Source organism: Cuculus canorus, chromosome Z (genome assembly GCF_017976375.1).
Source record: "Cuculus canorus isolate bCucCan1 chromosome Z, bCucCan1.pri, whole genome shotgun sequence".
NCBI lineage: Eukaryota > Metazoa > Chordata > Aves > Cuculiformes > Cuculidae > Cuculus > Cuculus canorus.
In genome coordinates, this window is record NC_071441.1 from 59935656 (window position 1) to 59947713 (window position 12058).

At 37.6% G+C, this 12058-nt stretch overlaps 1 long non-coding RNA gene across 2 annotated transcripts in view; it reads left to right on the forward strand.

The window, feature by feature from the left end:
• The window catches only part of LOC128850348 (uncharacterized), a 138585-nt gene that overhangs the window by 116426 nt on the left and 10101 nt on the right, over nt 1-12058 (forward strand). For both annotated transcript variants that reach the window (XR_008447681.1, XR_008447680.1), the window contains one exon: nt 9623-9929. This is a non-coding gene — a long non-coding RNA (uncharacterized LOC128850348). The remainder of the gene's footprint in view (nt 1-9622; nt 9930-12058) is intronic.

The following is a 12058-nucleotide window of genomic DNA, read 5'->3' on the forward strand; positions in this document are numbered from 1 at the left end:
CAAAGGGTGGAAATCTTACCCATATTTAGCCTTCCAAAGCAGTAACCTAAGAAGGTTAATTTCTGAGGGATATCTTTATGCTTTATTCTCTCTTAGATATTCTTGCACCAAGGAGCTCACATACAGCTCATAAGCAATACGTAGGGCATGATGATGCCATTTCTTTAGTAGTAAAGGGCAATAAATAAAACCAAACACCTCAAATCACAAACAACCATTCACCATGTTAATCTGTTTTCGCTGTGCTCATACCCTCCCTATGGTTGGAGGGTATAGTATGGCAGTTGGGTGCCTGTGGCAAAATATTTGTGGAAAGTAAATTTCGTGTCCTGGAAAGAAGTTTGTTTGCTTAGAGTCCTGATGCCCTTTCTTGATGGAAATGTGCTTGAAGGCAAGGTGCCTTGGGCTATATCCTGGAGGGTCATTCTCCAGCCCTCAATGAAATAAATCATCTTTGATGGTAGGTGCTTTGTTGGTAGATGTCAAAATGATCACTCAAATCTTTACAGCCTTAGCTCCAAAAATAAAAGAATGGGTACAGCAGAGTATGAGTTCTACAGCTAAAGGCAACCTGTGGGTACAATGAGGATTTTGAATAGTGGTAACAAGTCATACAGCGGGGAAAAAAAATACAAACGCAAATCTACCTTGAAATTTGCTCGCAAATATGACAAGAGATGAAAAAAATGCTGAATCTATCAAACTAATTATTCATCATGAATATTTCGCTCTTTCTAGCCTTAAATTAGGTTTACTCTGGTTAATCAGCAAAGATATGCCAACAATTAAATCCAACAAAATATCCCAGTCATACACACAGTGTGTGTGTGCCTGAGTGCATCACCATACAGTGTGGGCGTTCTAAGCAAGGAAAGAAAGAGGTATCTACTGTTGCAAGCTCTCTATAAATGGCAAGGCCTTTTCAGTAAATTCTCTTTCAGAGTGCTAAACATTCATGGTTTTAGACCTTTTAAACTTGATTTTTTTTCTCTATTTCATGTTCATTTCTCAAATTCGAGTCTCTAGCTAAGATTTTTACTGTTACGAATCTTAATATACTATAAAATATATGGGATTCTTAACTATGTGTTCTTTTTCTGCTTGAAACACAAACTTAGGGCATTTAGTCTACATCCCTTCATCAACAGAAGATGTCGAATTGATATAATCAAGTTGAGCCTGTTGTAGCTTTTGACAGGTATTCTGGCAAGACTGAATTTCATGTTGTAGTCTCTGGGTTGAGAGAGGACTTTGTGTTAGTAAAGGTGATGAGAATACCACTGAACACCATGTTGCCACATTAAAATTACTTTTCCCCATAAAAGCAGATGAACTGCATTTATTTATTCATATATGTAAAGATGTAACTCATTTGTTCAAGCAATTAGCAGGTGACTACGCCAAGCTGCCTGCCACATTAGCGAATGGTCCCTTGAGTAACCCACAGGCTTCTTCTGAAAAACAAGAGGCAAAGATAAGATGAATTACAAAACGAGGACAGTAGTTATACAGCTAACATTTACCCTTTGATTTTTCTAAAGGAAGATAAATCATGTATGCGTGCCCCCACACAGCCCTGGATATTATTCTAAAACTACAAACCACTTGCTTATTTAAAGCTCTGTACAGCTAACAATACTAGAGAGCTAGTAAATCCTACCGAGCACACTTTGAGAATCTTGTTTATTTACTTGTGGAAGCGATGGACCGTACTTGTGTATCCATGACAACACTGCCACATGCCAATGCAAGACTAGGTCTTTTCTTGCTCCTGCAATAGGAGATTAAAAGTAAGAAGCTAAATCTTATTAAATAGCAGAATCTTTTCCAAAGATAAAACATAAAGTTTATGGGAGCACATAAGAGTTGGTCTTGGTAATATATTTGTGTTATTTCAGTGCTTTCGTTAGGTTCCTCCATTGAGTTCCTCCATTGTTAACGGTACTGAATGATGAACACACCATGAAAGATAAAACTTTGCAGTTCCTCCTGGAGCTCATAATACAGGAAAGTAAATCAATAGCGTCACGCCTGAATTTTTAGGACTATCTGTTTAAAAGGGTATCTAATTAGATCATGCTGTAATTTTTATCTTTTCTTGAAAGGTGTTACAGGTTCCTTACTATTTTTCATTCTCATGCCAAATGTTTTGATTAAGAATGCTATATGATCCAGTGGATTAGTAATGTAATTGCCTATTTGTATTTATAAATCCATCCATTCTCTCAGTGCATTTGTGTTTGCTGTGTTGTTGATAAGTTTGACTGATATGATTGAGATGCAAATTATGTGTATGTGGTGGAATTTAGATATAAAATGAAAATTCAATTCTTTATAAGCCATTGGTTTACTTACTGTTACTCTTAATTATCTTACCATTGCTTTGACAAAGGTTGCACACTTCTAAGGTTTAGAAAAGCACCCTGAGAAGTTAAAGCAAATTAAATCTTGGGAAGCAAATGAATGCAATAAAGAAAGAGTTTCTTAGCTATCAGTAGGCTTCAGGACAGTATTTATCTTCTTCTAACATCTTAATAAATAACATAGTAGGCCGAATTCTAGCAGAGGTGTCTCAGCATCCACAGGTTCAAATTACAAAAGATTTTGATTTAATACAACAAATGTCCTCCAAGTATATTGTATTTTTCAGGCACATTGGCATTTAAATTAGTGTCTAATGTATAAGGTTAATGTAAAAAGTATAAAGTCTATGCTACCTGTTTTCTAATCATAGGATAAAAAGCTTTCTGTTTTAATATTTTGTCACTTGAATCTCTTAGCTAATTCACAGAAATTAGAGATGAAGTCCTGAAATAATCAGTAAGCCTTAGCTCAGATCAGTCCGCTACTGTACATTAAAAAGGGGGACCAGGCTGCTGCAGCTCTTGAAATTCTGCAGAAAACTACCTTTGATCTGCACAGTGTCTTCCTACTGGTTTTGGGAATAACAGCAAAATAAAATAAATTTTAAACAAGCATAATTAGAAGACACAATTTATTTCTGTGGATCTCATTTAATTTTCTAACCCACTATCAACACACTATAATTGGTCATCTCTGCACACACAAAACAGTAATTGCTTGTGGAACGGCTGCTTCTGCAGACACCTGCCCTTCGGATAGAAGAGATATACAGGTTTTATTCTCCCAATGACTGTTTTTGATTATCATACTATAGGGTGAGAGATGATTGCTTATACACCTGTTTTTCAGGCATGTGTCTACACACAAAAGCAAGCTATGAATTTGGCAGGGTAGGGATATATTTGTTCTTATTGCTGTCTGGGTTAGCATTTACTCAGTCTGTGAGGTCAGGAGAAGCCTGATGCTAATGGCACCCGACTAAGAGATGATAATTTGCATTTTCAGTAGAGAAAGGACAGGAAGATGAGTCTCCCACAGGCTGGATAAATGCTATTACCAGGCCAACTAAACTTCGTGGCATCTTCAGTGTTAGAAAAACACTATTTTTCAAGATTACAGCTCTGATATGGTTTCAAATTTCCATCCAAACAATGGTACAGAAACTACTCTTTGAAATACCTTTCTCAGCTCAGGCTTTGTAGATCATTGCTATTCTGCTTTCTTTAAAATATTTGTGTGATGTTTTTGTACAGATATGTGAGAAAAACTTTAAAAAAGGCAAAAAATAAAGAGCTGATCAAAGCAGAGGTCTCTGTTTTCCCCGTAACACAAATAGATAAGGATGGGATTGACCCTCTTTGAACAGTGTTGGTCACTCAACTATTATGATATAAATATTTCATACAATAGCAAAAGTTTCACAGACAAATAGTTTCACTGGTCTTTCATTTCTCACGATCCAATCTCACTTTTCTAAAGTAATAGTGTTGGGATATTCCCCTCCTTTAGGCTGGTTGACCAGAATTTAGCCAGATGGAAGAGGCTGAGTGATTTTCTTGATTTTTACAGTTAGAGAAGAATGTGTCCTTTTCACAGGAAAGAACGTTATGCCTATTGCCACTTAGAGGCAGGTAAGGAATATTACATCCTCTGAGTGATCCAGCCAAAGACAATAGCTAGTCTTAGTAACCACTTCTATAAGGTCCCTTGTAGAGTTGGTTCAGGCTGTGTAAAACCCAGATTAATCCTGAACACAGCTGTTCTTTCAGATTTCCTAGCTCTGCATGCAGAGAAAATTTTAAATATTTATGAATGGCTAGCAGTAGGTTGAGCAGGATGATCATCTGCTCTTGGAAGCTTTTCTTCCAAGTCATTTTCTCATCTAGTCTGAGAAAATGTGCCTTTTGGTTCCAATGGGTTTTGGATTCTAGTTAAACAGGACTACAGATGTCCTGTTTTTAAGATTACCCTCAGGTTGAAGAGAAGATAAATGAATGAGGCAGAGGCTGTTAATGAAACTGGCAGCAACTTTCCAACAAGCGGTTGTGATGATATGTGATCTCCTAGTTTTGTTTTCAATTTAGTAGGCATATGTATCTTTTTGTTATTTATACAGAGTATGCAGTTCCAATGCATCAACATTTTGCAGAACTGGTTCTTTCCTGTTGCTGAGCTGGGATATTTTAAAATCTTTTACAGCATGGATCAATTATCCAGAATTCTTCTGCACACCCTAGGAGATACATGTTTTATTTTTAGCAATGTTTGTCTGAGAACAGTTGTTCAGCAAGTTCAGCTGTAATAAGAGTTGATTTTATCACATATATTTATGATCTTGAAATCAGATTACCTTGGTGTGTTTGCTTAACGATAGCAACTGATAGTTTGTAAACATGTGTAAGGAACACTAGGTTGAAATTCAGGCAGGAAACCTATCAAAAAGAAGGCAGCAAATTCAGGGAGGAGTGAAATAAGTTACAAACTAAAATTTTAAATAGACATCTTAAAACACTTTGAATATTAAACATATTTTAAGAAAAGATAACATAGTATGGAATTTATATGAAATGTGAGGCCAAATTCCTGAAAACAGTCATATCGACGTATAGGACAAAGCAATCTGCTCATAGTTCCTCTTTGCTTCTGTTCTCCATGTGAGACAGTACCTGCACAAAAAGACTCTGGAGGGCAAAATCCAGTTTCAGAGCATAGTTGTGAACACCACATTCATGCACATCAGATCATTAAGTCATAGGAGAGAGATGTTAGCCTTAACCCTAATTTCCAAATCTCCCATTCCTGTCTTTTCTTCACTAGTTATTCTCAGTCTGCAGCTTCACTAGTTATTCTCAGTCTGCAGCTTTGTGCTGTCCTCTTGCAGTGCTCAGGGAAGGTAGATAACAAGTAGCAAGTGATAGGATGAAAGGAAATGGCCTCAAGTTGCACTAGGGAATGTTTATGTTGGATATTAGGAAAAATTTCTTTACTGAAAGAAGGGTGAAGCATTGAAACAGGGAGCTAGAGAAGTGGTGGAGTCTATGTCCCTGGAGGGGTTGAAAGAACGTGTGGCCGTGGCACTTTGGGACATGGTTTAGTCAGCACGGTGGTGTTGTGCTGACAGTTGGACTGGATGAGCTTAAAAGTCTTTTCCAACATTAATGATTCTCTGATTCTATGTGCTCAGCATGGCCCTGGGCACACTTTGCCTGAGTTGTACAAATTTGCTCTTCAAGGTGCTACAATACTCCAGCAGTGCAGAGCCGCTGTCTTCAAAGCTCTTTCTGTGATCTGCATCAAATATCCAGCAGATATTGTATGGCAAATTAATTGTTTCATCACATGTAAACCAAAAAAAAACCAAAACAAAACAAAAAAAACCCCACAAATCACCTGAAATTTATACCAATATCATATTGAGATTAGATTAAAAACTTAAATAAATACCTTAAAGAATAAGTAACTTATTTGCAACATATTTCTGCATGTAGGCGCACTGAAGTATGGAGCAGTTCAGGGGACTGCTATGCAAATGCAGAAATTGGGGAAAGTTCAGATGTTTCGCACATACAATGCTGTAAATTTTCTTCTCATTGTGACGTAGGGCAGTGGAAGGGACCAATAAAGAAGTGGCTAATAAACCTTCATTTTTGATTAGAGATACGAACAAAGTTCACAAAATAATAACTACGGAAAGAACTTGCGTGGCCTACAGTTCTCTCCTCATCAAAATATATTTATATTTCTTGTTTCTCAGGATGCCAGCAACAAGAGCGGTGTTGTAAACAGTGGAATTTCTCTCTCTTATCGACTATGTTAGAGAACCTTATGAAAGTTTTATTCAAATATTTTCTATTGACAAGGTTCAGTATGAGTATTTGTTATTCACTGTAAAATGTAGTTTAAAAAACCCAGAATATGTGGTAAGTGGTGCATATTATTTTGTTTTATAACATCTTATTAGATAGATAAATTGTTTTAAAAGACCTCAGCTGATACTATGTGTTCAAAAGGCAGGAGAACAAAACAAATTTATTTACTAGAATCTAGATGTTAATTTAGCTGTTGTTTATTTGCACATCTGTTGCATTTACATGGGGAGAAAACATAAAAGAATTTTAAAACTTGCCTTATTATTTACAATTATGCAGTTGCAGATCTAGAACAAGTATAAAATCTCCTATTAACAAAGATGTATGGAAAACAGTGATTTTCAGCTTACACTTTGTTTGTGGGTTGATGTTGCTGAATCTGCTAGACAAAGTCAGTGAACACTTTTTGAAATTGGAAGCAACCTGAAGAGGATTTTGTTGAACATGGCTCTGCTGTTGGCTTTGTTAACTAGAAACAAAAGTCATATAAACTGATTTGCCATTACTGGCTCTGGACACAAACTAGACTGAATCAATAGGTAAATCGTAAAAAGATTTATGGCATCTATTTAGTTCATATAAGCATTTAAATAAGCATTAAGAGTGGATATTGGGATGGAATCATGAAGAAACCAATGTTCCTCAGCTGAAGTGCAAGTCCAGGCTGTGGACTTGCAGGGGTTGAAAGAGGTTTCTAGGGCATGTAAAACAACCAAAGGTTGTTTGAAGCAATTATTCTCACTATTAAAGGTTCCAATGCGCTTGTCCAAAGTATATTCTTGACGTAAGGATACTGAAAAAGCAATTTCATCATAATTATGTTGCACTCTGTTAAGCTGATAGCTATTTGGCTGATTATTGCAGGGGATAATCACAGGCAAACTCAGAAAGTGATGAACTGGGGTTGTCCCCATTGACTAAATGTCTTAGACAAGGAGGAGCAAATCACAGCTGTAAACAGTGTTACTCCAAACAGATGAGGGCAGCATATTGTGCTTCACAAATGCGTTCATTAGATTGCTCCACTTTTCTCCCTTTCTTTTCCAATTGTGAAACACACTGCAAAAGCTTCACTACCTCTAAAGTTTTGTGAGGTGAAATAGTATATTCATATGGGGTGCTGGTTGATGAGAAGCTCAGCATGAGCTGGCAATATGCACTCACAGCCCAGAAGACCAGCCGTACCCTGGCCTGCATCAAAACAAGCATGGCCAGCAGGTTGAGGGAGGAGATTCTGCCCTTCTAGTCCCCTCTTGTGAGAATTCATCTGGAGTACTGTTTCCAGTTCTGGAATCCTCAACACAAGAAGGAGATGGAACTGTTGGAATGGCTCCAGAGGAGGGCTACAAGGATGATCAAAGGGCTGGAGAACCTCCCATATTAGGACAGGCTGAGGGTTGGTGTTGCTCAGCCTGGAGAAGAGAAGGCTCCAAGGAGACCTTATAATAACCATCCAGTACCTGAAGGGGCTCCAAGAAAGCTGGGGAGGGGCTGTTCACAAAGGCTTGTGGTGATAGGATGAGGGGTAATGCGTATAAACTGGAGAGGGGCAGATTTAGACTAGACATAAAGAAGAATTTCTTCACCATGACAGTGGTGAGACACTGGCACAGGTTGCCAAGGGAAGCTGTGGCTGCTCCATCCCTGGAGGTGTTCAAGGCCAGGTTGGATGGGCCTTGGGTAGCCTGATCTACCCAAGTGGGATGTCCCTGCCCATGGCAGGGGGATTGGACCTAGATGATCTTTAATGTCCCTTCCAACCCAAACTATTCTATGATTCTGTGATATCTAGTGACATTATACTGTTAACATTTTGCCAGTATCTCCATGTATTTATGTAAAAGGTGAAGGGTCTTGTTTAGAAGATGTTAACACTTGCTGGAGGCACATTTTAAATATCTTGTAATGGTCTTAGAAACTCAAAATATGAGCAGTCAAACTCAGTTTCACTGTGCAATGCAAAATCCTACAAAATCCTACAAAATTTGATAAATTGGGATATCCAGGTAACTTTCACATAAAATAAAGAAAAAGGTAAATTTCAGTCTTTCAAGAAGTTTCATGAGGACTCAGTATATCTGCATATAAGTTCAGATATCTGCTGGTAAAATGTTATTTTCCTTTTCCAAATGTTTAAGTGCATGCAATGTGCAATTTTTGTTTACATTGAATGTTTTTTCTTACAATTTTTTTCCAAAATTTCCACTGTTTTCATGTTTGCTTTTTGGTTGTGGCATACATAGTATTTCAAGAAAAGCAGTTTTGCACTCCATAAGCAACTTCTTTTTTTTTGACAGAAAGTTTTACTGTACTAAAAATACATTTTGCAGGGATGGCTGTAAGAAAAAAGGTGCTTTGCTATGTTTTTAATTTGTCTGACAATATTTACAGAATAATTAATTACAGAAGGATAAGGATGTTCCTCAGTTAATTAGGATACAGGAAATTTTAGCTAATTTACTCATATTAATTTTATTACTTAGAAGTGATAGGACAAAGTGAAGTAGGCAGTTAAAACTATTTCACATAATTTATAAGCAGTCCGCAAATTCCCCTCAATTCCATTGGATTTGTAGAATGCATTTATCAATTAGTATTGACATTTAACTGTGTGACCTATTTATTGTTCCCCCATAAGAAAAACTTAGTCCTAACTTGACCCTCTTATGAGACTGCATGTGTTCTTAGTCAGTTTAAACTGTCACCAATAAGCCAACTATAAAATAGCTAATTGCTTTATCTGCACATTTTCTGGATGTATTCTGACTACTAGCCCAAGCTGTAATATTTTATAAGTCTAAAACATGGTGAATTGTAAAACTTGCAGAATGTATTCAACTTACTGATTAATTTCCAAGGAGTCAATACATCACCTAAGGACTGTGAGACTCAACATCACCCCTCAAACCTGCTCAACATGCACGCACACTGATGTTCTTACAGTTGTGACTTGGTCTAAGTTTAGCAGAGTTTCTCTTGTGTTACCTCCTTCTGACACAACAGTCCATCGTTGTGTGACATGAAGAAGTTATTTGCGTTAGTCTGAAGTAAATATTAGGCTAAGCAAATGCCTCAGACTCTCAGCCTGCAGGGCATTGAGCACCCTGGGCTGTCTTCACATCCTGTACTGGACATGTTGTCTTCTACAGCACCAGATTCAAAATACTTCACTGTAAGACGTTGCACACTTCTGTTACCTGCACACTCACTAGCTGTTTTTTCAAGCTGCATGAAGGCAGTATGCATACATGTTCTATTCAAGCAGCTCACGTGATATGTTTATTTAAAGCTATTGTTTTTCTCTATACCTGCCCATAGAAGTAAATTATGGCTACTTTTTTTTCTATACTGTACTCTTAAACATAATTATCTCTCTTCATTTTTTATAGGGGAATGGAGTTTAGAACTGACTCTCGACACTTGATACACATTGGGCAGGAGGCCAAGGTGAATCAGAATAAACAGCCAGAAGAAAATGCCAAAGACAAGAAAATAACAGCAACTTAATATGATTTAATACCAATAAAGTGGTTAAGGATAGTGGAAACAATTCTTGATCTTTTCTTCTTCTAATAAATGCAAAACAATTTTTGTAATACATTATAGTTGGTTTAGCACCTTCCAGCTAGAGCTATCCACCACGGTCCGGATGGAAACACTGCTTTTTCTCCATATTATGGCAGCCAAACTGTTAAGGTGAGCTCTTGGCAGAGAACAGAGAGTAATGAAGATCTACACTGATCAAAAGCCTGTTCCTGCCATATTCTACAATTTCCCCTGTGATGTTTTATTGAAGCCACAGCTCTTGCTCTAACATGCCTTGCAATGCTGACATCCTATCAATCCACAGCCCCAAAGTTATTTTGGTTCCTGCGATACAAAGATGACCTTCAGTTAAGCTTAGCAGAACTGCCATTGCTGAATGATGCAAATTGTCCTCCTGCACCATGTGTGGACAGACCCTTGTGGTACCCCACCTCTCCTCTCATCACACCTGGGTGTTTCATATTAAGGAGTCACAGCAGCTGAAGTTTGACCTCACGTCAGACATAGACTTGAGCCTGAGCTCTTTCTTATCCACTGCTCAACCCATGGTCACTCCCTTCCCATGCCAGCAAACCTCAACTATTTTATGCAGAATACAGATGTTATGGGCTAAGGAGGCCTCCCACCCTGGGGCATATGGTGATTAAGTCACGTCCTGGGAGAGGGCAGGAAGGGATAAAGCTCAGTGAGGTGAAGGTGTGATATAAGTGTGTTATTTCCTATACTCCTGTTGAGTTACCAAAGACAATATAGCAAAAAACAGGTGAGAGGTGCCTTTCACTCCACCACTAGTTTATGTTATGTTCAGTCGCAGAGGTTTCCTGAAGATCTCTTGAATGGGCAAAAGCAAGAAAGCCCAAGAGGCTGCAGATCACAGAGCCACAGAATGGGCTGGAAGGGAGATTTAAAGGTCATCCAGTCTGCCCCAGGGACATCTCCAACTTGATCAGGTTGCTCAGAGCTTCATCCAACCTGACCTTGAGTGTTTCCAGGGATGGGTCATCCACCACCTCTTTGGGCAATGTGTGCCAGTGCAACATCCTCATCATAAAAAAATCCTTCCTTGTATCTGGTCTGATTTTCTCATCTTTTGGTTTAAAACCAAAGGATGACCTTTGTCCTATTGCAACAGGCCCTGCTAAAAATCCTGTTTCCATCTTTCTTATAAGCCTCTTTTGAGTATCGAGCAGGCCCTTGGCTATGCTGTAGTAGACTCTTGAAAACACGCATGGTAAGTACCCACAAGGTTTGATGAGAGAAAGGCAATTTTAAGCTGTTCTCCAGCTTATGCATTTTATAAGGCAACTTACTTAATCGCTGCTATAAGATCAACACTGTGAAGAACATTTGACTATGATTTACTGTATCTTCAAGTGGAGAATAAAATCCAAAGAATTGTTTATATTGAATTAACAAAATTGATTGCTCAAAGATATTTAAGCTTCTGTTTAGCACATCTGATGTTTAAAACAAGTGCAGGCACTTATGTTCACACATCTGTTGCCTGATCTTTTCACCATCATCATCATTGTTTCACATGAACTAATTACTGTTTATGTAATGCATAAATTTAAATACAAGCTGTAATGGCTTTTTAACAACTGCTGAGAAGTAAATGCTTACATTCCATATCTTGGTTTAAACTATTTTAGAAGTAAGTACGCACTGTGTAAGGATGGAAACTGTTGTTTTCCATGAGACAAGTGTTAAAAAGTGAAAAACAAAGAAAATATTCCTCAGTTTGCTATAGAATTAAACTCAAAACCAATCATGCCTTAGCTGGTTTTATGTTCTGTAGTGAGCAAGGAGTTTAGGCAGCACTCTCTGACATTTGAAGATATCTAACTTCACTGATTTCTTGTTTCAGATTAAAATTACATAAAGCTTGTGACTTCTGGCATCACAATAAACCAAAAAAGCTTCTGGGTCAATTCTATCTTCAAGATTTTTCACTGAAAGTTGAAAAAAATAAAAATTAATGGTGTGTCAGAAACCTAAATAAATGAAGAACAGTTATGCAGACCAGTCCTTCCAAAAATTAAGTCTATTGCAAATGGGACTGTTGAGTACCTGGAGCAATGCAGTGCAGGACATAAGAGAATTATTTCAGATAAAGCTTCTACAAGCAGATGTTTGCAGTCACAGTTTAAAATAACCAATTTTAATGTGACAAGTAAAAGATAGCCCTCTGTAATGTGTTTAACTATGGCTTCCCTCTATTCAGAGGCTTTCTTTTTAACAAAGCACCACAATGTGTAAAACAATGTTGTTATTTGTAG